At 37.8% G+C, this 23,470-nt stretch overlaps 1 protein-coding gene and 1 long non-coding RNA gene across 9 annotated transcripts in view; both read right to left on the bottom strand.

The window, feature by feature from the left end:
* LOC106343542 overlaps positions 1–7,326 on the bottom strand; it is a 15,263-nt gene extending 7,937 nt beyond the window's left edge. For 3 of the 4 annotated variants that reach the window (XM_013782784.1, XM_013782785.1, XM_013782786.1), the window contains exon 1: positions 6,987–7,326. The gene's annotated coding sequence lies outside the window, so the exon portion shown is untranslated. Of the gene's footprint in view, positions 1–6,584; positions 6,718–6,986 lie in introns of those variants that run through there. The other variant, XR_001269979.1, reaches the window with a different exon arrangement.
* Positions 7,327–8,975: 1,649 nt separating this feature from the next.
* LOC106293075 lies at positions 8,976–10,840 on the bottom strand. 5 transcript variants are annotated; one of them, XR_001260346.1, is made up of 6 exons: positions 10,380–10,840; positions 10,082–10,151; positions 9,889–9,999; positions 9,709–9,797; positions 9,378–9,443; positions 8,976–9,268 (listed from the first exon to the last, which is right to left on the bottom strand). It is a non-coding gene; the product is annotated as an uncharacterized LOC106293075 (long non-coding RNA). The 5 variants fall into 5 exon arrangements; XR_001260344.1 differs by lacking the exon at positions 9,709–9,797 and having other exon boundaries at positions 10,380–10,523; positions 10,594–10,840; XR_001260347.1 differs by lacking the exon at positions 9,709–9,797 and having other exon boundaries at positions 10,380–10,464; positions 10,594–10,840.
* Positions 10,841–23,470: the final 12,630 nt, after the last annotated feature.

Here is a 23,470-nt window from a genome sequence, read left to right as displayed (position 1 = left end):
CTTTTGGTGATGTTCCCTCTCCTTTGGCATGAATCACACTTAGAGACAAATTCTTTAGTGTCCTTGAACATATGAGGCCACCAAAACCCAGCTTGTAGCACCTTTGAAGCAGTCTTGAAAATGGCGAAATAGCTTCCATAGGATGATCCATGACAATGTGTAAGGATCTCATCAACTTCTTCTTCAGCTACTACTCTTCTATAGAATTGATCTCTACCGAGTATGTAGAGGTAAGGCTCATCCCAATAGTATCTTTTCACATCTTTGTAGAACTTCCTCTTGGTATATCCTTCAAGACCCATTGGCTCTCTTCCACAAGCTAAGTAGTTCACCAAATCAGCATACCAAGGACCTTTCTCTTCATTTGCCTTTCCCTCTTCAAGCTTTTTTCCAAACTGCTACCACTGCTCTAATTGCCATGATTTGTTCTTCTGGAAGCCCTTCATCCATGGGGATCCCACACTCAATCTTCAGTCTAGACAAGTGATCAGCTACACCATTCTCAACTCCTGGCTTGTCTTTGATCTCAAGGTCAAACTCTTGTAGCAGGAAGATCCACCTCAACAGCCTTGGCTTAGCATCCTTCTTGGCCATGAGGTGTCTTAATGCAGCATGATCAGTGTATACTATGACTTTTGACCCAACCAAATAGCTTTTGAACTTCTCAAAGGCATAGACAATAGTTAGCAGCTCCTTCTCAGTTGTAGCATACTTCATTTGGGCTTCATCAAGAGTTTTACTCGCATAGTAAATCACATGAGTCTTCTTGTCCTTCTTTTGGCCAAGAACAGCTCCCACAGCATAGTCACTAGCATCACACATGATCTCAAAGGGGAGATCCCAATCTGGTGGCTGCATAATGGGGGCACTAACCAGCTTGTCCTTCAACTTCTTGAATGCTTCTAGACATTCCCAATTAAAGTTGAATGCAGCTTCCTTGCATAGAAGCTTAGTCATTGGCCTAGCTATTATGGAGAAGTCTTTGATGAATCTTCTATAGAACCCAGCATGACCAGGGAAGCTTCTAATGTCCTTCACTGTCTTTGGTGGAGCTAACCCAACCATCACTTCAATCTTAGCCTTGTCCACCTCAATCTCATTCTCTGAAATCTTGCGTCCAAGCACAATCCATTCTTTAACCATGAAGTGACACTTTTTCCAGTTCAGCACAAGGTTGGTGTTTTCACATCGCTTTAGGACCCTGCTAAGATTGGACAAACAAGCAGAAAACGAAGATCCGTAGACAGAGAAGTCATCCATGAACACCTCCACAGCATCTTCTATAAGATCAGAGAAAATAGACATCATGCACCTTTGGAAGGTGACTGGAGCATTACATAGCCCAAATGGCATCCTTCGATAAGCAAAGGTACCATACGGGCATGTGAATGTTGTTTTCTCTTGATCATTTGGATGTATGGGTATTTGGAAGAACCCTGAATACCCATCAAGAAAACAATAATAGGGATGATTTGCAAGTCTCTCAAGCATTTGATCAATGAATGGCAACGGAAAATGATCCTTCGAGATGCTGGGTTTAATTTTCTATAATATATGCACATCCTATGTCCTGTTATTGTTCTTGTTGGAATTATTTCATTCTTATCATTTTTAACCATAGTTATTCCACCCTTCTTTTGAACAACATGCACATGAGACACCCATTTGCTATCCGAAATAGGATAGATTACTCCTGCATCTAGGAGTTTTAGAATCTCCTTCTTAACAACATCTTTCAAGTTGGGGTTCAGCCTTCTTTGATGTTCTATAGAAGTCATAGATTCATCCTCTAGATGTATCCTATGCATGCATAAAGAAGGTGATAACCCTTTAATATCATCTAGTGAGTAGCCTATTGCCTTTCTATACTTTTTAAGTTCATTCAAAAGTTTAGACAATTCATTTTCATTCAGTTCACTACTCACTATGACAGGGTAAGTCTCATTAGGTCCAAGAAAAGCATACCTTACACCTTGGGGAAGAGGTTTAAGCTCCACTTTAGGCGCCTTGAGTTCACTCCAGTCCTCTTGGTGACTGTCTTCGTGTTGAGTAGCTGAGGCAGCATGTTGAATCCCATGTGTAAGCTCCTCATTCTGATCCTCACCACCAATCCCCTTGTGAGAATCCAGAACCTTTACATAAGCATCACTTTTCTTATTCTCAATCACTTGGACCTCTCTTTCAATTGTTAAAGCATGTTGTAGAGGGTCTTCAAGTGCCAACTCCTCTAGAAGCTCATCAGTTAGAGCATCCATTTCATCTATGTAGAAACCTTGGTTCTGGATGGCTGGCCTCTTCATCACTTCATTGATGTCAAAGTGGAGGATGTTCCCTTTTCCAAGATGAAGATCAATCTTTCCTTGTCTAACATTTACAATAGCTCCTGCTGTGACTAAGAATGGTCTTCCAAGGATCAAAAGGTCGTGGGCTTCCTCCCCCATCTCCAACACAACAAAATCAGTAGGGATCTCAAAGTTACCAACTATCAAGGAAAGGTCTTCTAAGATACCAACAGGATTCTTCACTGATCTATCAGCCAACACCAAAGAGATTTTACACTTCTTGTATTGAGTAAATTCAAGCTTCTTTGCAATAGACAAAGGCATCAAGCTGACACTAGCTCCAAGATCGCACAGACACCGCTCAAACACCATGGGTCATAGAGCACAAGGTAAGGTGAAACATCCTGGATCCACTAGCTTCCCCGGCAACGGCGCCAATTTGATTTTAGGAGTTTTCAAGGCTCCTAATCAAATGTTATAGTATAAAGGATGTCAAACCAGTTCTAAGTGATTCAAAAGCAAATGAAATGCAAGATCATGCTTAATCTAAGTGCTATCAATTAGTGAGATGATTTTGAACTAGAATCCTACTAAAATCCTATAAAGAACAAAGTTTTCCTTTCTTATGAGACGGGAGAACTCATGGGCTAAGGGCATTGACCTTGGGTGATCAAGTTTCAATCTAAAGGTGGTATCTTTCAATCAATCTATTAACCTTAGACCTAGACACAATCCTAAATAAACTCTATCTCTAGATGAATGCTCATTCACTAAGATAACTCAAGCATCAAATCTCTTTGGTTGAATATTATCTAAGCAATCATTAATTTCAAGTCCATTAGCCATCTTAACACCTTTAACATCAAATTTCTTTGGTAAAGAGTGTTAAAAGCATATTAGAGTTGGTTCAGACATTTCATCGAACACCTATCGGGTCTGAAATGCCTAAGGCTCAACTTTAGAGAGGCCAACTCTAAAACTGCATTAAAAGCACTTTACTAGCAAGGAACAAGATGAATATGTGCTACAACACCTTAGATCTAGCCTAATCACCCTTAGTCTCCCTAACCCATGAATCCAAATATGACTACTCACTAATCTTCATGATAAACCCAAGAATCAATGATGATTTGGTGTTAATCATGATTAGTGATCAAATTAACAAAGCAATCACAAAGGATAATGATCAAGATTAGATCTTTTTACCTAAAGGTTCCATTTTGATTAGATAGAAAACAAGATAAGTCCCAACTTTGGGATTACAAGAGTATTTATATGTCTTTGGTAAACCTAATGGTTTTCATTCAAAAGTCTAAAAAGCCCTTTAAAAACATTAAAATTCGACTAAGGATAAGGTTTCGACTCGGGTAGAGACGATCGGATCCAACCCGCGTCACACTCCCCGCGTCGGACCGTCGCTACGCCTGCAGTTCGTGCGAGCGGGTAAAGGACTCCGCGTCGCTCATCCCGTGTGACTTCGTCGACGACTTCACTTCGACAACGCGGAAAAGGGAACCCGCATGCCTCAACCCGCGTCAAGACGTCACTACGCGCAGTTCATGCGAGCGGGTAAAGGACTCCGCGTCGCTCATCCCGCGTGACTTCGTCGACGACTTCACTTCGATAACGCGGGTAAGGGAACCTGCGTGCCTCAACCCGCGTCAAGACATCAAGCGGCTTCATTCTCGTATGCGCGGGTGCGACTCTCTGCGTGATCCAACCCGCGTCGGAGCTCTCCGATGCTTCATGTCAAGCGGGTTAGTGAACCCGCATGGTACAACCCGCGTTGTAATCATATCAACTCGACCAAACTTCATTCTTTATCTCTTTTTTGAACCACAATGCTTCTAAACACCTCCAATCACTCTATTAGATACTCCATTACCTGATTAAGACATATGAATGCAATATGGATCCTAAAGATGCTAAATTCCTAATCTATATGATCAATATGTGCAAATTGGAGACTTAAAATGATGCAAATATGCAAGATATCAAGAACCTCTACCCCTTAGACCTTAGTGTTATTCACTCGCTTACAAGCTTAGTGAACTACAGTCTTATGCTAAGAATACAATTCTCTCGACAACCCTAATCCACAGGTCGAGTATGACTATATATACAATACAGCCAAGTCGGCTATCCACGCCTATCTACCCAATATTCACTAGCTACCCAAATATGGTAAGTTCCCTAAAACCTCTCCAAATTCTTTAGGAAACTTCCCATCGTGAGATCTCCCTTCTCCAAGGTAAATCTCTTCAAGCTTGCTCCCCAAGATGTCTTCGCATTAACTTCGCCTTGGTTCACAATCCATTCTTCAAGTCGTAATCTTCATCTTGACTTGTTCATCCTTACGTACACTTCTCTGTTGTAGACTATGCTCCATTCGCTGCTGTACTTGCTTCTGTATTAGAACGTCCATCTAATCTTTGCATCTACACCATAAAATGTATGATAATGTGAATAATTTACCATGCTCATAAGCTTCAAATCCTTTTAGCCAATTCTTACTACATATCAGAGCTTGCACATTTTTGGGAAGTAGACGGCTCATGTATTTGTTCAAAACTCTTGAACCGATGCTAAAGGAGGATTCTGAAGCCACTGTTGTGATCGGAATGCTAAGTAGATCACAAGCCATTGCTGGAAAATCGCCAAAATTGCCATACCTATGAGTATTATCTTTCAACCACTTGAGAATATCCAAGCTTTCAAAGCTATTCATATCTAGTGCAGGTTCATCCAGATAAGCTTGTAGAGCTGTCTTTCCACTCGCAGCAACACTATTTTGCGAAACGCAAAAAAAAATCCTATAATGTTTTTTTTTTAAAACTTAAAACTGTAAAAAAAACAATTTCCTTAAGTTTCGGAATTAATTTAAAAAGAAAAGAAACATGAGACTTACATCATAGTTCTCAAACGTTCCTTTCGGTCCTCCACAAACATTTTGTTGATCTATCTCACGAGGCTCTGTAGAAGGTGAGGTTGACTTTGATTTTTTGTCGTATGATTCAAACAAAGTTTCCAGCTTCAGACGTAAGTTCTTCATTTTTGCATCACGTGTACTCATGTCAAGCCTCCCTAAACAATATTCTGCAACTGGAAGCTTCAAGCGTGGATCAAAGACAGCTGTCACTATAAAAATATCATTGACTTCTTCCCAATTCTTATCGAACTTCGCTTTCATCGGTATCACCATGTTTCGGACAATCTCATCGTCGCTTTCCTCATTTATCCGGAGGCAATTATGGATCTTCCATACCTGATAAAAATACAAGTTTGATGTTGGGTATTTTGAACCTGACATCAAACTAGTAATCTTAGCAGAAGGCTCCAAAAAACACATATATTCGCAGCTCGGCTCCATTCCTTAGCTGTAGGCAAAAACTTATAGTTTGTCCTATCATATATCTCCAACTTAAAAAACGCTTCACGGTATGGAAGGGCTCTTTCAAGCATATAGAATGTCGAATTCCATCTTGTCTGCACATCCATTATCAAACCAGCGTTCTCCTTTATACCAGCAGCATCCACACATTTTCCAAACGTCATCTCACGCATCTCTGATGCTGTTACATACTTAATACTCTCTCTAACTTTGTGCAAAGAATCTTTAATGACCTTCAAACCATCTTGCACAATGAGGTTAAGTATGTGAAATGCACATCTGACATGAAAAAACTCACCTCCACACACCAAATTATTCCTCAAAAGCAGTTAAGATTTCACAATATCTTGCATCGAATCATTACTTGTAGCATTGTCTAATGTGAGAGAGAACATTTTTTTCTAGTCCCCACTCTTCCACTGATTCAAGAAGCTTTATTGCAACATTCATACCTGTATGAGGTGGTGGGAGAGCATAAAACATCAGTATTTTACTGTTCAGCTTTCAATTCCGGTCAATGTAATGTGCTATCAGACACATATAACCCTCACGTTTCAATGATGACCACAAATCAGAAGTAAAGCTTACTCTTCCAGGAAGACCAGCCAAAATATCTCTTCAATGTCTCTCTCTCGTTTTCACAAAAACGATTGACCTCTGCTTTAACTGTGTTTCGGCAAATGAATTTGACATCAGCATTCAAGTACTTCCAAGTTTCTCTGACTTTCTCATACTCAACGTAAGAGTAAGGTAGGTCATGCTGAATTATAGTCTTGGTTACCAGCTGCTTGAACACAACATGATCATATTTGCCACTTACTAATTTGGCTTCGGCATCGAGTTTTTTGGTTTGGAGATTCCTTGGATAAAGTTTGCATCTATCACGATGCCTTCTAAAACCAGTTGTTCCATGCCCGTGGAAAATCCATGCATACTCATTCTTACAATAATTGCATTTAGCTTTCTCCTCTCCATTGGGTTTTCGAATCTTAGTAAAACCAGGCCACACATCAGACCAATGCCTACCAACTGAAACTGCTATAACTGTTAAAACCAGACCCCGAGTTTAGTTCCACAGACCGGAACATAAGTAGGAAACTTTAAATAGATTTAAAACATAACTGACATGATGATAACAATTAACAAACAACCGTGTTCTTTTATTATTCTGATGAGCACAAGCCATTTAGTTCAACGCAAATGCTTATCAATTCACACAAACACAAACATCAAAACGAGACAAGCTTAACCAATCACACAAACACAAACTTCAAAAAGAAGTTTGATACGTTTAAGCAAATAAAAAATCTTACCAAAAGTCCTTTGCTCCAGATCGAAGACAAATAGAACACCATAAACAAGATTGAAGCTTAAATCGACGACGCTGGAGCACAAGAACAATTGTCAGAGCTTTGTCGAAGATCCAAAATTCTTTTGCTTTGTCGGTGAACCTCAGATGGTGAAGGTCGAAGACGTAGGTACCATAAATACCACCGTCGGAGCTCAAAACGCCATCACCGGAGCTCCAGCCGTTGTTTCGGTAAAGATCGCCTCTTAATTGCATTTCTCTAACTCTTCTCGTTTTTTTTTTCAGGTGAAGGGATGAACTGGTGAAGAAACTGAAGAGGGTCCTCAATTTCCCACGGTCTCATTTGAGACCATCCTGCTTCTGGCCCGATACCGCACGAGCACATCCCGCGAGGCCCGCTACTAAATTGGGCCTGAATTTTCATGCCCAATCCCGCCTCGCTGCAATGCTTAACGGGCCCGGCCCGCGGGAAAGTACAATAATTGCCATCTCTATGCACTGGTTGACTTTTCGAGCACGCTTCCATGGTGAGTGGTCCTGTGAGCAGGAGCTCGTGTTCAAAACTTCACTTTCATCATCAGGTATTATTTTATAAGAAAACGGTCCCTTCAACCTTGTGCATTTTCTTAAACTGGATTATTATCTTTAGCGGATTAGTCGCAGTGGAGTCCGCCATTAACCGTGGATGTTGTTTCCTCCTTTTGTCGGTTGGGTAATGATATTGGTTTGGTTGATCTTACGGATACAATAGGTCATATTGCTCTTCAGTCTTGGAGTGGATCTCCATGACTACGTCAATCTGAACCCAATTGGGGTCTCGGAGGGAGAGGTGAAATGTAAGATGAACGGTATCGTCAGGGTGGTGGTTCATCGGTACCTGCTAAAAATAAAATGACAGCTGCTACGATGTATGATAGAGATTATCTTCAGAAAGTACACCAGCTTCCAAGCGTCTCAGATGGGCCCGAAATGGGAGTTTCAATCTTGTAGGAGCGTCCATGGGATGCTCCTCCTCTCTTCATTGAGCTTTATGAGTCATTCTTCGCTGATTCCAGGTTGTGATTTTCTTTGTCCAAGTTGCTAGTTTTGCATTACGAGGAACGTAGCATTGCATTTACATATATATATATATATATATATATACTGCGGTAGGTCTGCCCTACGGGCAGGATATAATTTACTTGTGATCTAGATTTTAATTTTTTGTACGATCTTGTGGTTTGTGTTTTAGATTTGCATTTGTAAGAAATATGTATTAAAATGATTGTTGTCTTGTAAAAAATTTTAAGTGATGAAAGATATTATATTCATTTTAGTTAACGTTTGATGTTTGCTTCTTTTTGTAACTTGTTTTTGTTCTTTTATTTGTTGTCAAATATATTTTATGACATTATACTATTTTTGTTATTATTTTCCTTTCTTGTTATGTTTTTTATAATGAGAATACATTTTTATGTCATCTTCGCATATGTCTAACTAAAATTCTTTATTTTTTTATTATTCTTTTTAGAGATTATAAAGTTGTATTAGCATGACACGAATTTCATGATTGAAATGGTATATATTTTGTTAAGGTTTGCTCAATTTTTTATATATAGTAAGTAAATTCAAGTTTGTATTGTTGTTGTTAGGTTTAATACTCCAAACATTGATTATTTTATATTTTTGTTATATTGAATGTACTTGTGTTTTTATAAAATATTATTATTCAGTTTCGTATATAATCGGTGGCTTTTTTACTTATTCTATTACCTCCTATATTATTTTTATTTGTTATACCGAATAATCTATTATTTTATTTTAGAAATTTATTATGGAACATAAAAAAAAACATAATATGATATATGCATTAGTTAAAAATGTATCGTGTGCTATAATTTTAGATCAAGATACATTCATAAGCTAGTTTGTAGTTCTGGTGTCTCGTTTCTCCAGGGCAAGTATAAGATCACGACTGTATATTATTAGACAAAAAAGAAGACAAAAGAGCTAATAATTGTTAATTTTTTTATAAACGAATTTTGACAACTTAATAATTATTAAGTCAAACAAAATAATAAATTATTAAATTCAAAGTTGCAAGATCATATCCAAGAACAAAACATGGTTTATGGGAAGCTTTAGAACAGCATTTCTTTACACCAGCTTTAGAACAACATTTAAATTGGTGCTCCCATTTTGACTCATCAGATATCCAGCGCATGAAGACCTTGTATTTGGCTTCATCGTGTAGCTTGTAAATGCTGCACATGTACCTCACTTTAGATCTTGCTCTAAAATGAAACTCTGAGGATTCAAAAACATATATGGTTTCAAACAAATCATCGGTCGTTATAAAGAGAATCACAAAAGTTTACTACTGAAGTTGAGCATATGAGAAGCAAGCACTGCTTACATCTTCGCCACTTCAATGACGCCTTATTTGCTTGACATCTCAGATAATTTTAATTTCTCAATTTCCCTGCAAGAAATCTTGATCCATCAGAACAGTTATGTGCATATATAACACATTAGTTTGAACGGGTCAAAAATAGCCAAAAGATATGCAATAAAAGAAACATTTTTCTGTAAAGCTCTAACTCCATTCATTTAGTGAATCAAATACATCAAATCCCATTATCTATAGAAGCTAAACTGATCCTTCATGTTTTCTTAATTTACTTGTCTAGACTACGTAGCTACACATCTACTGCAATATATCACTATAAAGCACACTACGATTATACCAAAGGCATTCAGACAATAGTTTTCTTTGACTTTAGATTGTGAATCCTCTTGCCTTGCATTTCGTAAGTCTCTCGAGTATTTTACAAATCTGTATTTCTTGTAAGAAGGTAAAGTAAATCAGCTTTAATAAAACTATGCTTAGCCAGGTTCGAGAAAGGGAATGAATAAGTAAGCGTAACCTGATCCAAGTCGCAGAAAATGAGTTTGAGATTGATGAAATCAAGGTCAGACGTGGGATTTACTTTGCCACCGACATGATAAATATCGTCGTCCTCAAAGGAGCGCACCACCTGATGAGAAAGAAAATCAGTTACTACACAATCTTCCAAGAAGGAACTTGAGCAATCAATGAGGGAGAGAAAAAGGTGAAACCTGGAGAATGAAATCGACTTCTCTACCGCCTCCTCACAATTGAATGGTACCATCAGATGCATCTAACAATCTGCGATTTGCCATAACCTGATATGAGGATTTTGTTGTGAAGAATTACGTTGAGCGTCAATTGTTGTGGAAAAACTGTGTAACTTTGCCATGGATGGGTAGAGGATGTTTATGCTCCATGATGATAAGAACCTTGAGTTCTTTACTACTTTTTAAAGTATATCACTTGAGCAGTCGGGTAACTTTTTAAAAAGATAAAAGAAGAGTATATCCATTAAGACATTCTTACGTTTAGTCTTCTAGCAGATTAAATGTCTGATAAAGCTTCTTGCTTGCACTTCTTCATATTTCCAAAATCACCAACTGAACCTTTTCTTTTTTTTTTTGTTGCAAAGAAAATAATAAGAATGTATTCTTGTCCACGCTCAGTTGCCTTTCACAGAATGGTATTAGTTAATAGGAACAAATGGAAGCAGTAAAATTAATCAACACAGAGTTCTAACCTGTTCGTCAATAAGCAGGAGTTATAGACCAATTAAAATGCCCCTTCGCCGTGTTCCTCGCATCCCAGAAATTCCAAACAAATCAATTAGCCAAAATCGAAGCTCCGCTCGTCCCAATTCGAGACCGACATCATTCAAGAATGTCTCCGTTGTTGTCTTTCCAGTTGATCTGAACGTTTGATTGGAAATGGATTGGTGATGAAAAGAAGCACAAACGTCACCGTGTCGTCGTCGTACGATGAGGAGATAAGAATGCCAATTCATCGTCTCTGCGGTATTAGGGTTACAGAAGAACTCTACTTCACGGGCCGCACCACGACATTCGGCCCAAACACGCGATTACACCAAATGAAAATCGAAGCCCGCACCACAATTAATGAAACGCTGAGTTTTACGTCTGGGATACGTGTCACAACGTCAGGAGACGACTTTGTGACGTGGATTCCTATGTGGCAGCCTCAGGAGTGAGTAAAACACTACTTTATATATAAAGAAGATATATATATATATATATATATTTTTTTTAACAGCGTTTTATTTTTCTTTCAATTGGGTGAGAACTTGTACCACTGCTTGCAAATACGGTGGAGACAGACCCCAAAACCGATCGAGACAAGAAAGGGATGTAATAGATTCTTCCCCGCCCAAATGCGGTTTATGTGCCTTCAGTCGGAGTAACGACTGGTGTCCATTCTTGGGTTGGTGAAGCAAAATAAGAATAAAGCTTCTTCTTGTGGGGAAAATGGCTGCAAGCCTCCAATTTTAACGGATCGACGACATGCGAAAGAAAAGCAAAAAAAATTATGATCGTTATTCGGTTAAGGGTTGTTCATTCCGGGGTAGCCATTCGCAATGGCCTGACCTCTACTCTTTCATGTCCCCATCCAGAATGATGGGAAGATTTTGAGTCTGAATCTGATTGAGATTTTGATGCATCAATGCTAAGAGGTGGTTTGTGTAGATATAGAAAGTAGATTATGTATTAATCACTAACGTGAATGCCCTACATGCTCTGTAATATATAAACCTTGCATTGTTAATATAGAATATCATTCAGCCAATTACCTTAGATGGTATCAGAGCTAAGGAAACCTAAAATTTTCTCTTAAAATCTTTGTGGCCGCCATCCACTTCCTCTTCTTCTTCGTTTTTATTTTTCTTCTTGAGATACAACACCAACAAACACTCAAACAACCTGTCCTGACCAGCCTCCCGCACCATCTCTCAAATCATCTCCAAACTCAACTCCAAACCCCTCTCCACCATCGTCTCCAATACCACCCTCACCAGAACCAGACATTCCAGACCCACTCCCTCAACCTCATGTTCCGCAAAACCAACACTCCATGAAAACCCATTCCAGAAACAACATCACAAAACCCAAAACCAAATACTCTTTAACCATAAAGACCACACCTATAATTCCCACGACCCTTAACCAAGCCTTGCGAGATCGTAAATGGCGGAACTCCATGTCTGAAGAATTCAATGCGGTTAAACGCAATCATACTTATGATTTGGTCCCTCCAGATCCAAATCAGGATGTGATTTGACACTAAATGGATTCATACTATAAAATATTCTCCTAATGGTGAAATTCGCAGGCACAAGTCCCGGATTGTGGCTCGTGGGTACAATCAGAAATATGGTCTTGATTATGCTGAAACTTTCAGTCCTGTTATCAAGTCGACTATGGTTCGATTGGTGTTGCAACATGCGGTCAGGAACGACTGGACAATTCGTCAACTCGACGTCAATAATGCATTCCTCCAAGGAACACTGCAGGATGAAGTTTATGTGTCACAACCGCCAGTCTTCGTTGACAAGGATAGACCTCATCATGTATGTCGTTTGCGGAAAGCTTTGTATGGGCTTAAACAAGCGTCTAGGGCATGGTATGAAGAACTCAAACACACTCTGATCGCTTCAGGGTTTCGAAATTCTCTTGTGGATACGTCGCTCTTCACTTTACGACAAGGTCAACATATTGTCTACATCTTGGTATATGTTGACGATATTGTGGTCACAGGTAGCAGTCTTCAACTTGTTGATAAGATCATTCAGAATCTGGCAACTCGGTTCGCGCTTAAAGATCTTGGGCAACTCTCTTATTTTCTGGGTATTGAGGCTCAGCGAACTCCAGCCGGTCTTCATCTTATGCATAATAAATATATTCTCGACCTCCTAGCGAAGACAAAGATGCAAGACGCCAAGCATGTATCAACGCCGATGGCCACACATCAGAAGCTCACTCTCTCCATTGGTACTCCTCTGGCTAATCCAACAGATTATAGGCAAGTTGTGGGAAGCCTGCAATATTTATCCTTCACGCGCCCGGACATAGCTTATGCTGTCAACAAGCTCTCACAATTAATGCATAAACCGACGGAAGATCATTGGCAAGCTGCAAAGAGAATTCTTCGCTACCTTGCAGGAACACCCACGAATGGCATCTGGATAAGAAAAGACTCCTCTCCGACTCTATATGCCTACTCTGACGCGGAGTAAACGGGTGATCCTGATGACTATGTCTCCACCAATGCCTTTATTATCTACATTGGATCAACACCGATTTCATGGACAGCGAAGAAACAATCAGGCGTCGCTCGTACGTCTATGGAAGCAGGGTATCGGTCTGTTGCCAATACTGCGTTCGAATTCAGGTGGATTTGCTCTCTCATGCAGGAACTCGACATTCCGTTCAACGCAGCACCGGTTATTTACTGCGATAATGTCGGAGCAACATATCTCTGTGCCAACCCCGTGTTCCATACTCGCATGAAACATGTCGCTCTGGATTATCACTTCATTCGCAACAACGTACAGTTGGGTGCTCTTCGCGTTTCTCACATCTCTACAAAAGACCAGTTGGCGGATGCATTGACGAAGCCCCTCTCTCGAGCTCGCTTCCAAGAACTGTTCTCCAAGATTGGAGTCCGTAAACAGCCTCCATCTTGCGGAGGCGTGTAGATATAGAAAGTAGATTCTGTATTAATCACTAACGTGAATGCCCTACATGCTCTGTAATATATAAACCTTGCATTGTCAATATAGAATATCATTCAGTCAATTACCTTAGAGTTTGGATGGGGCCGATATTAATTGTAGTGTTAGTGTTGTTTTCGTTACATAAATGAATTATATGCCTCAAAATGGTGGTCTTGGAGCGTTGAGCATTATGCTTGTGAATGTCATTACTTACGTGGAGAGAATGCGGCTTTGTTAGCACATAGGCGGTTGACCGTACCGCTGACTTTACCCAAAGGCTTCATTTTGATGTCCGTATGTTTTTCATGTGAATACGAATTCTTGTTCAAGGTTGAATCCTATGATTAACCCTCCCCCTTTGGGGGTCTAGCCAAGGAGAGTTGTTTGATATTAGAGGAAACCTTTGATGTATTGTCAAGGATATGTTGTCACGTGAGTTTCCTTGTTTTAGTGCATGGTGTTTCCTAGTTCCTTTTGCTTATTCATTCTATGTTTCCTTTGTATTTGGCCGTTCGTCAAACGCTTCTTACACACGATTATGATAGCCAAGTTAAAATATTTTGGGATGAGAGACAAGTTTATGAGAAGCAGGTGGATCGTGAATGCCAAGAAGTTTGAAAAAAGGCCGAGTGTGAAATAGAGAATGCAGTGTTAGGAAATGTGTCATTAACTTATAAGCTTCCTGAAGCGAGTATTAGACTTTAATTGGCTGATAGTTCACTCGAGGAGGTTATGCATGACACTGAGGTTGATGAGACAGAGTTTAAAAAGCAGAAAATAAAAAATTATAGTTGTGCAAGAAAATCGAATCGTGACTACTGCGAAGATTGCTCTAGAAAAATAAATTGATGCATAAATGAATGAGCTTTGGGTATTATACAGTTGGGGTCAAAATCGGTTACGACGAAATCAACATCAAAAACTTCCAAAGAAATGTCCTCTTTAAAAAAAAATAATAATAAAATTTTTTAAAAAAAGAGAAGTGAGAGAACCTAAATCGAGTTTCGTAACAACTCCGAAAATGATTCACACAATAAATCTTCGAGAAAGGTTACTCCAGGCCTCAGACAAAGGATCCCGAACAACAAAAAACCTATAAGGCTCAATCATCCAAATCCAACGCACCGTCCATCTCGCCGAACGGGCGAGTTGGACCGAATGCACCGTCCAACTCGTCGAACGGGTGAGTTGGACCGAATGTGCAGTCCAACTCACCCGTACGGCGAGTTGGATCAACTAGCCTGCCTTCGTCCTGTCCTCGTGGCTCCCTCCTTCGGGATTGGATTGAACTTGCTCTTGTTTCATCTTGATCGGAGTCGTCGTTGGGACTTTATGATTTACAAACCGCAAGAACTCGTTATCTCGTATGAAGTTCGAATTGATCGTATGAAACGGCAACGGTTAACTAAACACTTCGAGCTTCCTCCGCTATACGAGAAATTCAAACCTTTTTTGGAATCGACGTTGTTTCGTAAGCGCTCCTTCGATAAATCGTTAAAACGCCCAAGTCATAAAACAGCACGAAAGGGTCTACAACGCGGCTAGAAGCCCACTTAAGATTTTATCGAGCCCAATCATTATGACGGTATACCATTTACTTCGAAGGATAAGATAAATGTCAAGTTCGGAAGATAAATGTGAAGTTTCCAAAGATAAATACGAAGTTCGAAGAAAAATAGAATAGTTCCGCCTAGTGATAAACTTGACCGAGGGCATAAAGGGAAAGAGCAAACCGCCTCTAGAGGAGTATATAAGGATGTCGAGGTTGAAGATGCAGGGGGACGCAATTTTTCTACTCAGAGCAAAACTTAGCACTTAGGGCATTTAGGCAACTTTCCGTTTTTTTGTTTTCGAGCTGCGACTCAACTAGGTTTCTGCAGTCTTAAGTTGGTAGAACTAGGGATCTTGCCAACAGCTCTTGTGGCCAAGGCTCTTACCTTGTTGTAACGCTCATACGCAGATTCGGAATAAAACCTTTCTTGCTCTCTTTTCGATTCTCATATTTATTTTCATCTATACTTTCGTGTTCTGATTGCTTGGCGCGTGGTTTATCAGATATCCGAGACTTCTGGGAAATTTAGGATGATAAACTTTTTAGGGGAATTGATCGAGATCCTTTGGAGCTAGTTCAGTACACAGAGAGGGAGTGCCAAGCTTGGTTCAATACAAATGAGATGGTGCCATCACCTCAGCAAGAACATAGTAGTGATCAACCTCAAGTCTTAAGCTTGGGTAGTATATGTATGATTGATGGCTCTTGGACACCTATATCACAGTTCAGCAGGTGTGGATGGGCTTGGATGGACAGCTTGGGGGAGGTTCAACTTATGGGAACACGAAACTACATCCGACGGGAATCTCCTCTGCATTCAGAACTAGAAGCACTAAGATGGGCTATGGAGAGCATACTGCAATACTCGACATGCCAGAGCTTTGGAACGGACTGCAAGGATTTGATCGCCATGATTAAGGAGCCACGAGCTTAGCCAAGTATTGCGAAAGAATTGGAGAGGATACAGACTCTGCAGATATGTTTCCCGGACTTCAAGATTACTCATGTCCCACGAGAGGAAAATCGGATTTCTGATTATTTAGGTAGGACGACAAGATTGTTCCATAGAAAGCTTCATTTTGTTGGTTTTTCTATTCTGGTTTGGTTACCCAGACCACCTCAAGTTTGAGTAATAGAATATCTTTTCGTTGTTAAAAATATGCCGACGAAGCTAGTTATCGTAATTTTGGATTAAGTTGTGTTGCTTTGCCATATGACAAGGCGAGGGCATCTTTTTCTAAATGAAATAATTAATGCAGGTGATCATTCTGCTTTGTTCATCATGGGAAGCGTGGTGTGAGGGTTCAATTGGGCTACTGTTTACGCATCCAAAGAACTTAGACAAATATTACTAGACGTTCTCGATTTGTACATGTTGTTTGGGCAGTTGAGAATTGGTGAAGTATATTCTGAGTTCCTAAGTTCAAGCACTGTTAAATTTTCTTTCTTTTGGTTGCGGGAACGATTTATTGGGAATCGGGTCCATGACCAGTTTTTATTGGCCATTTATTTCCTTGGGAACAGGCCGTTTTGAACGAACAATATTTTAGGCGTTGTAAGTGTCTTTAAGGTGGTGCGTCTTTTCATAATTGGTGTTTGTTTGTTCCTATATGTAGAGTTCTTTCTGGTCCTCATTTGTACTTCACCTTTATTTTCTACCTGCTGCAGGTATGAGTTCAATCGAGTCTTTCGAGGATACTGAATCATGTGGCTCTTTTTACCCGGAGGGTTCCGTGGTCTTGGTTGATGATCTTCCTCGTCCAATGTCGTCTCCTTTTCTAACATTGACGTCTTTTGATCTGCATATAAATCTGGTCTGTTGTGGGTGTAGTACGATCAGCTTCTTAACGACATCGTTACCCACGAATATTTCCCTTCTTCAGGCTGAGGGGAATGATCCGCGATACAAAATGTTCATGGTTCGCATTGGCTGCTATGCTATGGCCAATCTGGACTGTTTGAGTCTTTGGAAGAGTCAAACTTTTTCTCTGGTCATTCCTAGAGATAGGACGGGAGATGCCTCAACCATCACTCATTTGTGTCGCTCATCTAGGAACCAGAGAGGGAGGAGAGGAGGTCATTGATGGCGTTGTTGTTATTATTATTACTAGGAAACAAACCCGGCGCGGGCAATCAATTTCTTTTTTAAAATGTTAAATTATTTAATATTAATGGAATGTATATATTTAATCAGTATAATTATATTTATTTTATTTAATATTTAATAACAGAATTTAATAACTTAAGAATCGTTTTAAACAAACCTGTTCACTTATATAGTACACCAATTGAAATACATATAATGTTTTAAAAGTACATGAAAATGAAAGTAATTGTTCTATAAGATTTTAAATTTGCCAAAACGACAAAGAGTTTTCTTTTCTTCTAAACAAAAATTCAAATAGAGTTTAAAATGTTTGTATGTAGTTCTCCAAAAAACTACTGGCATTATTTGAGATTCTCGGATCAGTTCTTTTGGAATGTCTCAAATACTGTTTTAAAAAAGGAAAAAAAAAAAAAATTTAGACTAAAAAATGATAACTATATCTCATTAGGCTAATTTATATTTTGTATCATTTTTGCCTCTAATGTCCTTTAGTATTTTCGAAAATAAATGAAATAAATAGTTTTACAAAAAAAAATTTCAAAAATAGAAAATACTAATGACATATCTATATCAAATTAGTGGTATTTATTTCTAGTTCTAAAAATATTTAAATAATAATTTCATATTTTGTTCTACATAAAGTAGAATTGGCATTCTACGGAGTAGAAAATGAAATCTAATTTCTTTTATTGAATCTACTATGTTTAGAATATGTGATCTACATAAATAATAGTAATATAAAAATATTTAGAATACACATTTCGCGCTTAACCTATCGCTCTAAAATCTGTAGAAATCAGAATCTACACATTACTATAAATATACAAATAGGTAGAAATCAGAATCTACAAATTAGTATAAATCTAAAACCTTTAAAAATCAATTTCAAACATATCCCATATATATTATTGAGGATCTTTTAAATAGTTATAACCTTAATTTTTTAAAAATTAAAAAAAGTTTCTTGTGTATGCCTTCTAAATCCTATTTCAAAGAATTCTAGAGCACCTTATATAAACCATAGTTTAAAAATATAACGTTGATACATTATATAACCCAAACTATAAGAAGCGTGTATTCTTTCCTTAAATAAAAGCTACGGAATTACCTAGTACGATTAACATATATATGACAATTACTGACTATGGATAATAAAGATTTGATAACAATTTTTGTATCATTCTTCATTTTTTTTTAATTGTATATTATTAAAAAATTAAACAATCACATTAACCATATAATTAAAAAATTTATATTTTTTCTTATATGTTATATTTTGATTTTTTTTAAATGACTTTAAATTACAAAAATAAGGAAACTTTATATGTTATATTTTAAAAATTTTAAAACGACTTTAAATTACAAAAATGAAGAAACCCTATATGTTATATTTTACTAATATGTTAGATTTTTTCTTATATGTTATATTTTAAATTTTTTTAAAACGACTTTAAAGTACAAAAAATGTAAGTTTTCATTAACCATATGACTAAAAGCATTAAAATGACATGTATCAATTTGATGGTTGAATCTGAAACATTTCAAAACCATATGGAAGATAAATGTCAAAATAATTTAACTATGGAAACAATACTGTTCATATTTTTTCAAAAATGTGGTCGGTGAAAAAAAATAAGATTTTTGTGTCATAATTTGTTTAATGTCTAATCCGATCAACCCATAATATATTAATTATAGTTTAGTTCCTTAATTTTTAATAAAAATGATCTGGTCTATAGAAAAGAAATTATATAATAACAACAAAAAAATATTGTATGTGTATAAATAAAATAATCAAATATACGAAGCCGCAAACTCCATCTTCCCTACGCGTAACCATTAAAAAAGTTGTATCTCAACTACTGAATTGACTCGCTCACGACGGTCCACATCGATTAGTATTAATATTTTTTGTGGTAAATAGATTGTCTAAAATTTCGAGCTACACATCAAATGCTAACTTCTGGTTTACCCTGGTGAACTGATTAATTTGAACATTGATTTGGACGACTTGTGTGCGCATCAGTGGAAATCTGCTTACAACAAACACTTATGGAAAAAGCTATTTCGTTTATTTGTTCTCTCATCCTAGTTGTCTTGGAGTTTACTGTGTCTGCGACAATAGTTTCCTATCTACTGATAAATATTATGCTCAAAATTTAAATTAAATTAAGATAGTTTGTTTATACCAAATGTGAAAATATAAAATATAGAATGTATTAGCCTCTTACCAAGTCCAGCTCTGAAAAGACCAGTGTTATGTTATAAAGTATAAAAGAAACTGATCAGATGTTTCTAGCGACTAAAGTTCTGCGCACAGACTTCATTTAATGGAACTTCAAATCAATGCTAGAGAACAGTAAAATGTTAGTATCGTTGACACAAACAAGTTCTAAATAAAACTGCTTTATTCATAAAACAATCAAAGCCAAATAGTAAGTGAAGATGTATGATAATTATTAAAGAATTCTGTGTAACATGCATTTTTCAAGAACAAGTCAAAAATAAATCTAAGTAAAGTGTGACGATGCAGACAATGAAACAAAGCTGATCAAGCAAGTATACCCCATCAGCGTTTTTTCTCATTATCCAATTAAGTTAAAATTTTAACAAATGAGTAGTACATGCTTAAAGAGGAAGAAAGTTCCAAATCTTTGTGTCCTCCTCTGTGGGTCATAGGTCGGGCTTCGGGCGGACAGCTTTATCTGATCAAGAGCAGGGGCACAAGGATCCTGGTACTATCCCAGGTGCGAAGAACCCAACCCTGGAGGTGACTGCAATGAGCAGAAATCTTACTCACCGGACGAGAAAACACTCGAACGTGAGAGCATGGGATCACCCAACGAATGGACGAGCTCCAAGGAGGGAGGAGGCACACACCATGCTTTCAGATACCTGTTTAACTGTAATATAGTTTCATAACTCATATGCGTAACAGTTCTTTTCTCTACTTATAAATATGAACTTTGTGTCATTAGTTCTCTTCATTTAAAATCTAAACACATTTTTTCTAGAATTTTTTTTTTTTAACATACTAAAGATGTATACACTAACCTTCAAATGTCTTGCCCTGAAACTTCTCCTTTTATTCTCTTGTGACGTTACTGGAGAGGAAACCGCAGGTCTATTGCTGAAGGGAAAAGTTCCAGAACATTCAGTGTCCTTGACTATGGCGCAAAATGGGATGGGACAAATGATGACACGAAGGTGAATGAGCAATTCTATGGTTTAGCAGCATAGCCATTGCAATCATGCCGTCTAAAAATAAGGATTTTGATGATCAAAGTACCTTTAATATTGCAGGCTTTGAAAAGATGCTTGGAAATGGCTTGTAAGGTGGCAGCATCGAAATTATTATTCCATCCGGTTCTACTTCCCTTGGAAAAACTGAATATTTAATATTATCAAATGCCACAAACATATTAAAACTGAAGTTCATTTAAATTAACACTGTGAATATCAGTAGAAATTTTTTTAATAACCACAGGGTATTATCAAATGCCACAAACATATTAAAACTAAAGTTCATTTAAATTAACACTGTGGATATCAGTAGAATTTTTTTTATATTAGATTTCATTCAATTATGAATGCATATACCATAATTTACATATTCCATTGAAATTATTATAAAATATCTACTCAATTCATTGGTTTTAGTCATCAATACATTGCTCTGATCTCTCTTTAAAAAATAAATCGGGGAATTCCATTGCATTCTCCTGGCTGCCTCATTTAACTTCTTTGTCTTAGCTTCCACAAAAAGTTGCTGAACGTAAAGTAAATAAAAGAAAAGAAGAAACCATAGGAAGCGCTTTAAAATTGCAACATTGTGACATAAAATATATGCAAACCTCCATCAATTTTATATATCTTGACAACGTGATCGATTATATCTCTGTTTTACTCAGGCTCGCCTTGGATGCAGAAGAAATGGTTACAGTGAAAATGTGGCTAATTCAAGAAGACTTCGTCTTACTGACATTCTAAAATGGCTAGTGATTTTGAAATATAACTACCTACCCATTTTCAGTACTTCCTCTCTGTTTTGCTTCTTCCTCCCATGCACACACCTCTACGCATCCTCCCAGTTTTCTATCATATTATTCTACTTAGCATATGGTGGGAAAGGAGATGTCCAAACCCTTCTTCCTGTGAGTTTTAAGCATGGAGAATCTTAATGATCCAATCCGCATTTAAGAAGTCATGCTTGTTGAGATCCCTACCATCTTGAAACTCCGGCTATCATCCAGAGATATCCACTTGCTCTTCACATTCACTGACAGTCGAAATGTACACGTAAATAACCTCCGCATGTACGCAAAACGAACATTATCTGACATATCAGATGGCTGGTGAAAACAGTGAAGATCACAGAACACAGAACAAATCGATTACGATCATGTCGGAAAGAGCAACAGGTTTATTTCACAATTTCATTGTATTGATAAATCCGAAGAATCACAATGAAAAGGTGTATAGGAGAAGCGATGTTTCGAAACAGTTGCTACGAATGTACACCAAACAAAGTACAGCACTAACCAAAGTGATCGATAAGCAACTAACCGAAGAGAGATCAATTAAATACAACGATCTTGGCAAACAGAGATTTCAAAGACAGCAGAAAAATGCAAGAACTGCATTTGGAGATTTATGAAAACATCAGAAATTTAATTAAGGTTTTAGGGTTTGTTCTTCTGACCTTTTCATATATCCAACGCCATATACACACAAAAAAAAAAACCCAAAATAGTGAATGAGAGACAGAGAAACTCAGATCGCGTAGGTAATTTGTTTAAGGTTCAACTTCTCCTCATATGTTCCAATCGAACCGTTCGAATAAGGCCATGTTCGTTTGTACGTCTGGAATATGCATCCAGATGGTCTATCTAGATGTCTTATCCGGATGCTCCATCTGGGTGTTGTTTGTTTCTTCATTTCGTCCATGCATCCAGATGAATCATCTGAATGCAACTATGTTCGTTTACTTTTCGTATTTTAACTTCCATCTACATCCAGGTGGACTTGTTAATAAAATGATTAAAATATAATTTTTTACGTTTCGGCGGAAAAATAGCATTTTTACGGTATTTGAGGAAAAATGTGTTTTTGGCGAAAAAGTGCATTTTTGTGGTTTTGTCGGAAAAATACGTTTTTATGGGTTTGGCGGAAAAATACTTTTTTGCGGTTTGGACGGGAAAAGTGTGTTTTGCGGTTTTGGCGGAAAAAGTGTTCTTGACGGGAAAAGTTTTTTTTTGCGATTTTGGCGGGAAAAACATTTTTGCGGTTTCGACGGGAAAATAATTTTTTTTTCCGGTTTTGGGTGGGAAAATACATTTTCCGGTTTTGGCGGGAAAATTCGTTTTCCGGTTTTGGGTGGGAAAATTTGTTTTCCGGTTTTGGCGGGAAAATTCTGTTTTTACGGTTTTGGGGGGAAAATGTGTTTTTCAGGTTTTGGCGGAAAAATTCTGTTTTCCGGTTTTGGCGGGAAAATGCGTTTTTCCGGTTTTGGCGGGAAAATTTTGTTTTCCAGTTTTGGCGGAAAAAATGTGTTTTCCAGTTTTGGCGGGAAAATTCTGTTTTCCGGTTTTTGCGGGAAAATTGTGTTTTCCGGTTTTGGCGGGAAAATTCCGTTTTCCGGTTTTGGCGAGAAAATTGTGTTTTTCGGTTTTGGCGAGGAAATGCTTTTTGCGGTTTTGGCGGGAAAATGCGTTTTGAGTTTGGCGGGAAAATGCGTTTTTTTGGGTTTTGGCAGGAAAATGCATTTTTTTTTGTTTTGGCGGGAAAATGCGTTTTCCCGGTTTTAGCCGAAAAGTGCGGTTTTACCGGTTTGACCGAAAAATGTGTTTTTATGGAAATATGCGTTTTACGTTTTTTGAGGAAAAACGCATTTTGCGGTTTTGGCGGGAAAGTGTGTTTTCTATTTTTTTGCGAGAAAATGCATTTTTTGGTTATAGCAGAAAAATATATATGCAAAAAAATAGAATTTAGGGTTTGAAAATAATATTTTGATTTTAAAAGTTCATTTTTGTCATTTATCATTTTGGACTGAACTAGATGCATCTGCGTCCAGATGCACCATCAAGACTCACCTTCATTTGGGTGAGAATTTGAGATGAGTTTTTAAAAATTCAGCTGGGTGATCCATCTGGATATAGCATTATAATGCACAAAACGAACATCGATTTGCATCTTCACCCAAATGATCCTCTGGGTGAGCAAACGAACAG

This window comes from Brassica oleracea, chromosome C5, assembly GCF_000695525.1.
Source record: "Brassica oleracea var. oleracea cultivar TO1000 chromosome C5, BOL, whole genome shotgun sequence".
NCBI classification, from domain to species: Eukaryota; Viridiplantae; Streptophyta; class Magnoliopsida; order Brassicales; family Brassicaceae; genus Brassica; species Brassica oleracea.
Note: the sequence above shows the minus strand (reverse complement) of the source record. Positions and strands in the feature narration are given on the sequence as shown.